The sequence below is a fragment of the Sparus aurata genome, chromosome 12 (genome assembly GCF_900880675.1).
Source record: "Sparus aurata chromosome 12, fSpaAur1.1, whole genome shotgun sequence".
In the NCBI taxonomy this organism is placed as follows: Eukaryota; Metazoa; Chordata; class Actinopteri; order Spariformes; family Sparidae; genus Sparus; species Sparus aurata.
Genome location: NC_044198.1, coordinates 422,555 through 436,035, shown reverse-complemented (window position 1 = coordinate 436,035; position 13,481 = coordinate 422,555). Strand labels below are relative to the sequence as shown.

Here is a 13,481-nt window from a genome sequence, read left to right as displayed (position 1 = left end):
GTTTAAACATAGCGACTGAAGGACAGTTAACTTGAAGGCTTGTCTGCTTGACTAGGACAAGTAGATTTTTTGTAGGGCAAGTGGTACCTAGAAGTTAAAAGTCACAAACAGACAACCAATTAAAAAACATAATAATAATAATAATAATAATAATAATAATAATAATAATAATAATAATAATATTATTATTATTATTATTATTATTATTATTATTATTATTATTATTATTATTATTATTATTATTATTACTACTACTACTATCAAAAGGAATACATTCAGATTACCAATCTGAAAAAAATGCATTTCTTTCCAACAATAGATCTAATTCAAAATGCCTTTACTGAGTCAGGAGTAAATCCAACTATGGAGTATGGAGGTCATTGCTCAAACATTTTATCTTAGAAGTATGATGGCTGTGATATTCCGTCAGGCTCTGGGGAAAGGGTTATTGTAATGTTCTGCGGCACATGTTACATTAGCTAGCTAGAGTTAGCTAGTGTTCTAGTTGAACCAACCCAGAGAACTGTAACCTGCTCTCATTGAATCTATGTCACTGACCCAAAAACATAGTTAGAGATTAGCTAAGCTACAAACATGGCCAATTAGATAGGAGGGAGGGATAGCTTACTAGCCAAGTAAGACATCATCTAAACACAACATATTATAACTTCTTTTTGTCAGACTTTTAGAAATGTGTGTATGCCTGATTCAATGTTATTAACCTCAAACACTGTGGAAACAGATGCATGTTCACAAGCTAAATTTCTACTCCCAGAATTATGAATAAATGGATGTAGATACACTTCTAAACATATTTGCATAAGGATACCTTTGCCTGCTCAACCACTCATTAGATCTGTCAACGAGAAGAACAGCAAATTAAAAAAAAGGAGTTATTTGTGTTGCATCAGCAAAGTTTTCCCTTTGCACAGATGTGGCTATTTATGGCGCCTGATCACTAATTCATCACATGTACCTGTAAACCATCATCATCATCTTCATCAGGTGACATCCCATTCATCAATGTTCAACTTCAAAAGGATGATCAGTGGTTAATATCAAGCTCATATTCAAACAGATATCTCATAAATAATTTAAAATAAAGTTTATGAACGCTTCTTTCAGTGACATTTTACATAACACTGTAGAGTGCAAAATAGTAATAGTCAGTGAAATTGGCAAACAACCAACAACAATTAACTGGTATCCCTCTGCACTGCCTATTGTTTTGAAAAATGTAAATTAATATGAAAATGATTTGGTTTTCTGTCTTATTTCACTGAAAATATGTCACGTGTCCTCATATTTGCCATACAGTATTCAATATGTTATTGAAACAAACTTATAACTGCTGACTTTACATTGTTAACTCAGTCTGCTACTGTGTAGCTTCAACACTGAGCCTCCACAGCAAACTCAAATAGTAAAAACTAAAAATGTAATAAGGATATAAAAGCCACCACTACAGGAGCCGTTGCGTGGCAGGAGAGGGCAGCTGCAGCACATATTCGTATATCTTGATCTTTTCTATTGTATTTATACTCAAAGTACCAGTTTGATGAGCAAAATTTAAAAGGTAACTTCATAAAGTATACATTTTATTAACTCTATTGATCATTTTATTTTCCACTTTTATGAGGTCAGGTCAAGGGTTTTGAAAGGGCAGTTTACAAGTTTACAATACTATATGTGAAGGATGTTAAAGGCAAAGGGTTACATTTGTGCTGTGTGCAGTTTTCAGATGACTCGAACATAACTTTACCTTTCTATTTTTAAACCCTTGGTTTTTCAAAAATGACAATAAACCTTCACCTTGTAAAATTGTATGTGTGACACTGTGCCACATTCCGTGCATGAAAAAAAGTTCATCTCAGTTTGAATAAGGACACTGATAATATTTTTTTTTTCATGATAATGCTGCAGTGCCTGTTCCACCTGTACCCTAACTCAATTCCACAGTGTTTCCTCTAGTGACATTTTGCTTTTGAGGGGCGAGGGAGAAGCTGAAGGAAGCAAGAGGGTGGCTATACGTGTGCAGGATAAGCATACCAAGTTTATATAGATATAATTATTTCATCAACATTTGGTGTTTCTATTTTGCTACTACAAGCTGGCAATTATAACCCTATGATAATACATTTTGATCAGTATGGGCCAATACTGCTTCAAGCAATCGTAATCGATGATTAGCCCAAAAACTTTCTGATCGACTCTAACTTTAGTCGAGTATATATTTTCTGTCAATTTGCAAGTAATCAAAACAGTAACTCGATTGTGTTCACAGCTGTGCTAAACATTCATGAATATCATGCAGTGCTAGTTTGTGTTCAAGCGATACACTGGGAAGCAAATCATATTTTTTCCAGGAATTCCCCTGGGATTGATGCCAGCCCCCCTGGGTGACCATTCACATCCACTGGGTGACCGTTTACATCGAACCGAGTAAATGTTGTTTATTTCACAGAGTAGTGTTCGCTCACATTTTCCCAACAATTGACTGCATTTGATGTAACGTTACTGTGCCATGCTCGAATGAAGCGACATTATTCTGCGGGAATGACCCTGACTCTGTGTTCAGCATTGCTTGCTTCAAGAGTTCAAGTGTCATTTATTTGCTGAATGCTTTAGTTAGCGTGTGTGTGTGTGTGTTTGTGTGTGTGTGAATTTGTCAGGATATGAAGCATCGGTAGCGAGAAAAAAGTGAACTTTAGTCACTAAAGTTATGAGACGGAGCCTCCTCATCTCTGTTCCTTTGTTTAACTTGCTATCACTCGCAGGTGTGTTAACTGACCGAGATATTAAGCAACTGTAGGGCAAAATGATGTAACATCAGAGATAAAATGCAGGCTCTCCTCCTCTCCTCTCTCCTCTCTCCCTCCTCTCCTCTCTCAGATCCAGTTGTTAGATTTTAACAGCGGCGCACAGCGGCTGCTATTTGTATGTAGGGGAAACAATGTCATGACTATATTCATGATCTAGCACGTATCATGTCACAACTTGACCAAAATATTGTAGCTTGGAAATTAGCAGGGCGTCCTGTTGGAAGTAAAATAATTAGATCAAAACATAAAAAACACAGAATTCTCCTAAAATGTATACAATTTCTCAAAAAACACAGCTTCATAAGATCATTAATGGAAGCTCCTTTAAACTAGCTGCATTCATCTCTGGAGATTTTTCAGTGGTCTGACTGAACTCCCCAGGCATTTGATACAGGCTTGGGAATTGGCTCAAGTCTAAAACAAACAATTTCTTTTGCTTGAGGAGTGGCAGCACATGTTGTCTTGACCAAATATGGCTCAGTGAAAACACTACAGTCTGATCTCTGCAGCACGCTGGAATGAAAAGCAGGTTTCCTTAACTGGTGTGAGAGTGGGCAATGACACAACACACTTATCAGACGTGGCTTTTACTCTATAGGCTGAATAAACAGGAGGATACACAGCACCTTACATTCTCTGTAGATTCACCTCAAACCCAATATATTATGGCTGTTTTCAGTTACAAGAAAAGTCCACATTTGAAGATACATATCCTGACTAAATAACTATTAAACATATACAAATCTGTTTGTTGATGAGACAATGTATTATTAGTTACATTTTACACATTTTTTATGGTTTTAATTCTAATTCTAATAATGTAATTATTTTGGTTTATTTATTGTGTTGCTGTTTTTATGTTAACTGCACATCTGTGAACACGTCAAAGACGAATTTCCACTGCTTTTTGCAGGGGACAATAAAGTTTTTCTGATTCTGATTCTAATTCTGATACCTCCTAACAGAAAGGGCCACTTATTTCAGTAAGGTAAAAAGGTTTCATCCTCTTGTGAGTATTCACGTTCATTCTCCCAGCAGTCTGTCCAAGGGGCTACCAGACATTTAAGACATGTTGTAGAGTAAGTCCACATCTTGTTTTTACATTTAGATAATTAAGCAGACGCTTTTGTTCAAAGCGACGTACTATAAGTACATCTGTCACAAGGAAGAAACCACGACATATCATCATCCATGAGTCAAAAAGAAAAAATAGAAACAATTGTCAAGCCCTCATCTGAGGATCGGCTTGGGCCAGCACCATCGTCTTGAACTGGATGCGGCTGTAAGGGGGCCAAGTGGAGGTCATGGTGGAGGAGGGTCACATAGAAGAATTTGGGTAGATTGAAAACGAGGATACAGAGGGCTTTTTCCAGTAGTTCCTGATGAGGAGCGAGCATCTGCGGCAGCAGGCCGTCGCCCAGAGAAAAGGCAAGCACCTAGAATCTTATTTCCAAGCACTTGGCCTTTTTGGTGCAGCCAAGCCAAGGGCTTCGAATTTAAATCTCTCAACTTCTTCAAAAGGCATTGGTGGCATCACCGTTGCTCTTTTACTTTTCCTTGCCTTGGTTAATATTCACTGTAGTTTTTGTCTCCTATGGATTATGTAATGAACTGATGTCAAATAGAATACAAACTGTTGATCATACAGCTGTGGTTGTCAAGAAATTGTCGTCATAGAGACAAGACGCAAGTGCAGCGTTTTTTCTCTCAGCATCTAAACGCTCCATGCCAGTGCTTCCCAGCACACTGCCAGTGCTTTCCTACCACCCCCCCAAAAACAATGCTATGAGGACACAGGCCCTGATGTGTTATACTTAGTTTGAACTGAAACAGTGCATGTATTATGTGCATCAATTTGAACTTCTTCATGCACCAAGAAGTGACCATTACCAGTTTGAGTGTTATTTAATCATAATGAACACATTTTTGCCATTTCTGTAAATATAAAGCTAGTTCTTCACTGGCTGATACTAATGCTTATTAAGATACATCTGTTAACAATCATCAGCTGGCAGATTTACCAGCTCTAAATCAAAGGTGCCCCATGAAACACCAAATGTAATTACAACTCAATACCTTCAAGTATATGAACATTCACAGTTAGCTGACATACCTTGGAGTACACTTCTACATCAGTAGCCCCATTCACACATCTGATAACTACACAGGCCTTTCACTCAACCAAGAGAAATGTCCCACAAAGCAACATTACATGACAAAACAACAGTAACATAATAACTGTAACTGTATTTGCCGACTTATATGAGCAAAATAATACCGCAGTTTTACGTGGCGAAGCGTCTGTCCCGCCTGTCCTACCGACTCTTCCTCACATTTCCGCCCGAAAAACGGCATCTGTCACCGGCAAAAAACTTTAACTCAGCAAGTGTTTGTGCAGAAAAAAATGCCTGCAACAGTCAGCCACCCCAACCAAGACTTCAGTGAACTTTCCCCCAGAAAACAGCCTCCCTCCCTGCGAGAGACAGAGTCAGACAGTGTCCTGTTTAATGATGGTGATTATGTAATTATCTTATTTAGGTGTTGGGATGTTTGGTGGGTCCGGATCTCAACTACAACACATTATGACAGCATCCATAAGATTATAAACCGTCAGCAAGTTTGGATTGACAGGAGGACACCGGAGAAACACCTTGAAAACACACCGACGTCATCATCGTGACGCGTACTCGCGTACTGTCACGCCTCTTTAGGGGCCACAGCACCAGCTTACTTTGTGAATTACACACTAGTTCGTCTTTAGGCCGGAGATGCTTAGCTCTGTGTGAACGGCTAACGGCAGAGAATTGGCGAACCACCACTGCGGGGATAATGTTGCGTCTCTGTTTGAAAAAGGCTACTGTAGCAAGGTGAGAAATCAAACCACTGGGAGTTAGCAAAAAAAGACTTTCAACTGACGTGGCTACGCAGAATTTTATCTGCTGGCAACAGTTATTATTTCAACTGAAGGTAGCTATCTTAGCCATCTCATTATTTTCTGTTAAATCTTCATAAACCCTGACAGGGTCTCCCACAGAAAAGCTGTTCTGCCACCCCTGACACTTTTCTTGGGGAGGCTGACCATGTTTCAAGAAAGGGCCCCCAATGTAGTTTAATAGCCAGTTGGACAAACAATATTTTTGGCCTTTATTTTCCTCCTTTACATTACCCTTGAATGTCACAATGGTAGTCACTGGTGACCTTCCAACCATCAGAAAAATGTTTTAAACTAACCCACCCGACAGAAAAACATCTTAAAACTAGGGTGAAAAATGCTGAAACTTAAGGCTGATGGTGGTTCAACTTAGGCTCAGTTGGCTGCCAGGCTAGCCATACGCCGGCGGAAAGTTCAAACCTAAATTCTTCCACAAATTTGTACAGCTGAAAACTGTACAAAACTGAGGACCAGAAGAGTTACGGAAATAATAATAAAGCATTTAACTAACTGTACAATAAAAATAGGCATTAATAAATCCATTTACAAATTAATTTAGATTGACAGGGATTGACAGGAATAAATTAAATGTATAAATAAATCTGTAAATTAATTTACAAATTAATGTATTAATCTATTTATAAATAGACTAAATTACAAAGTTATTCATCATATGATATTTAAATTGGAAAGAAAACAAGGAGTTATAAATAGAAGCAAATTAAAATATCCACCAATAAATACTTCAAATTAAAGACAACATTTAACAGTCAATAAGTACATCCTTTAAAAATACTTCAATTAATTCATAAATAAATGATGGAATTTAAAAATCTATTGAAAATGCAATTTTAAAAGACAAATAAATAGCTGGATTCACAAATTGAATTAAGAATACAGATTTTTCCTACTCCCATTAGCTATTTGATTTGCTTGGTCATTTAGCTTCTCCTTATAGCCTCTCCATATATAGTGGGGCGGCTTAGCTGACAAATCGTGCACTTTGTGATAAAAGCATGAAATTTGGTACAGTTAAGGCAGTCTGAAAAAAATTGGATATCGGGCCATCGTGAATTTTCAACATGGCGGCCGTGGTGACCATTTTAAAAATGGCCGCCACTGACAACAGTATTTAGATCAATTTTCTTATTTGCATGGTATAAAATATGATGTTGATGATCTTGTTAGTTACATTTATTTACCATACCTAGCTTAAGGAAGTTTATACATGAAGAATACATATAAATCAATAAAAATTCAAGATAATTGCCAAGATCAGCATGAACATTGTAATTGTAATAAAGTTTTGTATATTGCATATCAAATGGTCGATCTCCATAAATAATTATACATTTTATCATGCAGAAATAAAATCTGCAATGTGTAATAAGCCCAGAATCTTCCTTTGTCCTCACAATTCAAGATGGCCACCATTTACGTGCAGATATCACACAAAATGTAAGTGGTGCTAGTTAAAATTATCTAAAGAGAATTTAGTTTAATTTCAGTCTTTTTCCTTAAACTTCACAAATACCTCAGTAAAATACCTCAAGTCTCAAAAATAGTGACATGTTGATGTTACCTTCAAGTCCTTCAATTCATTGGAATGATCAGATATGACTTGACAATTGCAACATGCCTCGAGTTCATATTTGTCATACACTCGGCTCTGGGTAGGCTTACAACTAGATAAATAAAACTTATTTTAAAACTTGTTTTGTTATCACAATTAGCTCACAACAAGATAAATAAAACTTATTTAAGAAAAACCCATATTTTTCCCCCATTGACACCCACATAAATAGTTAAAGCGAAACTCTCACCAAAAGCAACCGAGGCTTTATTTGGGATTGAATATGAGTCCAACCTTCGTGTGAAAGCATAATTACGACGAAAGAGGCACTTTTAAGATTTACCGTAGTTTCGGTTTTGGGCACGTTAATTTTGAACGGGAGTGCTAGGGCAGGATACGCTAGCATCAAAATCGCTATTTTTAGAACACTAAGAAGGCTCGACACAACATGAAACTTTGCTCGTAGCATCACCAGGGTTTGCTTGAGGAGCGGTTCACCATTACTTTCCTGCCTGTCAGGTCGCACTCGGGGATCGACACTTTTTGTCTGCCATGACGGCGACGCGCAGGACATGCAGCAGCTAACGTGAGTAGTTCAAAAACCTTCTTTTTCATAAACTCTGTGTACACAAACAATGTTCTCAATGCTCTTGTTCATGAGTAGAAACCCTGGTGATGCTACGAGCAAAGTTTCATGTTGTGTCGAGCCTTCTTAGTGTTCTAAAAATAGCGATTTTGATGCTAGCGTATCCTGCCGCTAGCACTCCCGTTCAAAATGAACGTGCCCAAAACCGAAACTATGGTAAATCTTAAAAGTGCCTCTTTCGTCGTAATTATGCTTTCACGCGAAGGTTTGACTCATATTCAATCCCAAATAAAGCCTTGGTTGCTTTTTGGCGAGAGTTTCGCTTTAACGTGCTAATGTACTAATACCACGTTTCAAATGGTGGATTGCTTTTAATATAAGACTACCTAGTAGGAAGTTACTGCAGAACCATGTCTGCTTTATTTAGGCTTAAAACTAGATGAGTGAAACTTATTTTAGAAAAACCCTTATTATTATTTTCCCATTAACACCCTGTTCCACATAAAGAATTAACGTGCTAACGTGCTAATACCACGTTTCAAATAGTGGACTGCTGTCCTCAGCAAGCCACCCCTTGCTGATCTGTCCTCAATTTCTCCATGCACACATGAGGAAGCTGACCCTCATATGTTGTGACATGTGGCCCATGCAGTATAAAATGGTCATCAGAAAATTATGATCCAAACTGTTGATACTGATGTTGTCGTTCTAGCTGTGGCAGCAGCTCAAGCTCTAAAGGCAGGGGATGAGCTTTGGTTGGCATTTGGTACGGGAAAGAGTTTACGATACCTAGCAGCCCATGACACCAGATCGTAAACGAAAGGCGCGCTTATGCCATGTGAACCTGTTGAAACCTTACTGCGAGAGGAACAAGCCCATGCTCTCGGATGTGAAAATTGTTGTTGTGTTGAAAACTTCAATTCATGTAGGTGAAGACACTATCGTTGTTTCGGAAGACAGTGATGTTGTTCCAGTGGATGTTGATGTTACTCTTAGTCCAGAAATTTCTCTGAGTAGGTTGCCAAATTTTAAAATTTTGACTAACTTGGATGTCCATCTTTCTTATTTGGATTCTCCAAAACGTTCTGACAACGCTGAGTTGATTGATAAGCATCCTGCCCTGTTCTCTGATGTGCCGACACACACAAACGTTCTTCAACATCGATGTAGGTGATGCTGCTCCTATTAAGCAGCATCCTTACAGAGTGAATCCTGTTAAGCGACAGCCTTTGCGTAAGGAATTAGATTATATGCTACAACATGGTATTGCTGAACCTAGTGCTAGCATGGTGCTCCCCATGCCTGCTTGTTGAGTAGTCAGATCATACACTCCGTTTCTGCACTGACCTTCGCAAGGTTAATTCTGTTACCAAGCCTGATTGTTACCCTCTTTCCCGACTGGATGATTGTATTGACAAGGTGGGATCTGAAGTTTTTGTTACCAAGCTAGCCCTTCTAAAAGGTTACTGGCAGGTCCCTCTAACTGACAGAGCTCGTGAAATCTCTGCTTTTGTGACACCAGACGATTTCTGTCAGTATACTGTCATGCCTTTTGGGATGCGGAATGCACCAGCTACGTTTCAGCATCTGGTAAATAAAGTATTGAAGGGAGTTGCAGATTGTGAAACCTATCTTGATGATGTGGTGATTCACAGTTCTTCCTTGTCTCGGCATGTAGCTCAGCTGGAAGAGGTGTTCGACAGGCTAGCTGTTGCCAATTTGACCTTGAACTTAGCCAAGTGTGAATTTGGACAGGCCACCGTAACATATTTGGGAAAAGTGGTTGGTCATGGAAAGGTTTGTCCCATTGAGGTCAAAGTGGAGGCCATTGTGAATTTTGGTGTGCCCAGTTCCAGGTGTGACTTGAAACATTTTCTTGGCATGGCAGGTTATTATCGAGTTTCTGCAAGAATTTTGCCACTGTTGCGTCCCCCTTTGACCCTTTGACTGATCTGCTTAGTCCTTAGGTTCCTTTTGTTTGGACAGAGATGTGTCAGTTTGCCTTTGATAGCCAGAAAGCACTGTTGGCTAGAGCTCCTGTTCTTGGTGCACCTGACTTTAGCAGGCCTTTCAAACACTGAGTCTTCCACGATTGACCCCATGTTTGGACAGTTTCTATTGTCAGTTAGGTCTATTGTGCATTGTGAGCTTCCAAATAGGCTAAATACTAAAGTTGCCACCTGAATTCCTAATCATAAAAATGTGTGATTTGATCCCAATATCATTCATATCACAGGAATTCATGCAACTTTGAAGCAGTAACGATTTTCAAACCAATCATGGTGGCCATCTTGAAAAATAACAGCCATCTTGAAATGTATTTGTATCATTCATGTACAAACTCCAAAGAGGTAAATAAATGTAGCTAACTGTATGATCAGTATCATATTATAATCAACACAAAAGAAAATTCACATGGAAATAGTAGTCAATGGTGGCCATTTTGAAAAATGGCTGCCACGGCCGCCATATTGAAAATTTGAGATGGCCCGATATCTAATTTTTTTGGGCTGTGTTTGGCTATAAGTGTACCAAATTTCACGCTTTTATCACAAAGTGCACGATTCTTTGGAATTATGCTGTTAAGCCGCCCCACTAATAGCCTTTTTGTGACACTTTGGTCCTTGAGCTGGTAAAACGAAGTGTAACAATAAAGATTTGCCGATGTAACAAGCTCTCTGATCTGTTATCTGCAGACGTATGACATTCCTGGATGTACATTTGAAGCAAGCGCACTAAAGACTTTCACAAACCAAGCTGGCTAACTTACAGTTTAGCATAGATAGATAGATAGATAGATAGAATAGATAGAATTACTTTAATGATCCCAGACTGGGAAATCATTTTGTTACAGCAGCAGTAGTGGTGGGTTCGCAAATATGCATGTGGTTAACTTGAATTGAAATTGGCTTTAAGATTACTTTTCTTTTTTTCATTGTGCAGCTAGTGACTCCACATACAAAAGGGTATGCAGAGGGGTCTATGCTCTTCTGAGGCAAACAGTAGATCTTAATGCTGGAGAACTGGCTATTTTAACATATGGGAATTTAAAAAGAAAAAGGAAAAACCTTAGCAATTAAAGAGTGACTTGTTGGTTCTTGTGCAATGTTTTAACATGAAACCAAGAAAAGGGAAAATTACATTATTGTCATTATGACTATGGCCTATATTAGTGCAGAAATAAATCATTGGCTCAACAGAAAATTAAATTAACAACCATTATGAACCATCTTTTGATTATTCGTTTTCAACACACAAAACCATCAAACATTCTCTTGATAAGTGTGTGAACTTATCTATCGATTATGGTTGGTCAACTAATGATTTTAGCACTTAAACTCTTGCCATTTGTTGGTTCATTCAACGAGAATTCAGTGATAGTCCACAGTTGAACTGAGAGGAGTGAACTATAACCACTATTCCAACCATTAGATCCAATCTTGTCCATGTTGACAAGCAACCAAGAGCTGGATCAGTGTATTATAATATGCTTGGCTGCATCATGTCCTAACTTATGTTACTGCATATAACTGCTTAATCATCACAGAGACATAGTTAGAAAAAACAATAACTTCATAGAACAAGCGACAGCTATAGAGCGTACTGTATGGTAAACCCATCCAACCTAGGTGTTGTCTAATGCACAACCAGAAGATGTGTGTGTAGGAATATCAAATCATTTTAAAGAAAGTGCTGAATTCCTGTACACTGTCAGCACTAGGTTGATCATAGATACAGTCTTTCAGTTATGGACCTTCATCAAGTATGGAATTTACAATATCAAACAAAACATTTTGACTAACAAGGCAAGTTGAATCATGAACACCCTGAGACAGGGCATCACACCAGAAATAAATGACTAAACCAACAGAATACAATAGAAGAGCAGAACAAAAGAAACTTGTTGATACAAATCATTAAGCTATTTTGCAGAGGTTAAAATGAGTGAGTGGGGAGGAGGCTGGAACAAAACAGAACCAGGACACCGGTTCATAGTCACAAACCAAAGAGACTTACAGGTCAAAACATGACTTTGACCTTCCCAAGAAAGGTGCTGACTTGTAACTCTGCTCTGACAGGATTTAACTTAGCCCAAAAAGTTGAAACAGCTCAGGCCTTAGATCAAGTTTTTTTTTTACAGTAGGCTACGGTTAAACTGCACTGGTGAAAGCTAATGCAAGGTGTCAGCAACAACATTTAAAATCCTGGTGTTAGTTTTCTGGAACAATGTCCACAGTTGTATCATGTGCCAGCAGGTACCATGCCTGCGGCCCGAATCACTTCATTCTGTCATACTCAGCTCAATGTGGTTTTTGGCACGTTTTCCAACACAACCTGCCTTGTAGTCTATGACTGAAAGTAAACATGCCTCCGTGTATGCTCGTCCACAGTGTCACACACAGCGGTGAAAGAATTCATAACCCGAGGCTACACAGTAAGCAGAAGCGACAGAAGGCCATATCAACCACATTCCTGTACAATTACAGTTATGAGGCTGGACGTATGATGCAGGCTACGTCAGTGGGGGAACTAGTGTAGACGTGGTTTCAACAGTCACTTCTTCAAAATGTGGATCTTTGACAGAGCAACAGGATTTCAACACAGACCATCGCTTCACCAAAATACCAGACGCCCAATTTCTGTAACGGAAACTTGAACACATCGTCGCATGCTGCTTGTCAGCGGAACTGTGATAGCCCACAGGATATTCAGCTGGGTGTGCGGGGAAAGGCATATTTGGCTTTCTGTTGAACGCTTGTTACAGCACGTCGTTTTCGAATGTGTTAACTAAGGAGAGGGCTTTGACGTTCACGCGGTTTGTGCCGTTTCTCCAGGCCTGTGTCTGCGTGCTGTTAGTTTTCTTGCCTCCACATCGAGCTTCTGGTGACGTCAAAGACTTTTTTGCTAGAATGGTGAAAACTTTTCAAAGTTAGAAACATTCAGTCTGACCTGAGCGCGTGTGTCCACTCCCGCCGGCAGCCCCTCGAACGTTAAAAAACAGAAATGTCACTAGTATTTCAAATATTCCCCGGTGGAAGGCAAGTTTTTAAGCGAGGGGAAAGGGCCAGATAGCTTTTTTCTCAGTTCCCCTCCCTATCCGCTCTCAGGAGTGGTGGTGCTTAAACTCCACCCTGTCTAGTTGCGTCGCCGTGCAGCAGGGGCGGTGTCGCAGTTATGTGCAAGCTTGTGTACTGCTGCCCCAGGTATTTGCTACCAACCGCTGTTTAGGTAACTACTTTATTAATAGCTGAAGCGTTAATCCAACATGAATGTTTTGTTCCAGTAGTATATGCGTGATGAAGGGTTTTAATGAATTAATTCAAAGCCAAATCAACGAAACAGTTGATAGTAGGAGAAGGGTAGAAATTTCATGCGAGGGCACCTATACAGCAACAGGAATTTCTTTATAGAATTACTACAATGATGGAGTATGATTGAAATTAAGATAACTGGAATAATAATGATAATAATAATATCAACTTTATTTCTATTGCACATTTCAAAACCAAGTTACAAGGTGCTTCACGGAAAATAATACTATATAACAGAAAGAAAAATAAGCAAATA

The 13,481-nt window shown here is 38.8% G+C and overlaps 1 protein-coding gene across 1 annotated transcript in view; it reads right to left on the bottom strand.

The window, feature by feature from the left end:
- Positions 1-13,038, bottom strand: part of tln1 (talin 1) — a 115,060-nt gene extending 102,022 nt beyond the window's left edge. The window contains exon 1 of the mRNA XM_030435216.1: positions 12,864-13,038. The gene's annotated coding sequence lies outside the window, so the exon portion shown is untranslated. The remainder of the gene's footprint in view (positions 1-12,863) is intronic.
- Positions 13,039-13,481: the final 443 nt, after the last annotated feature.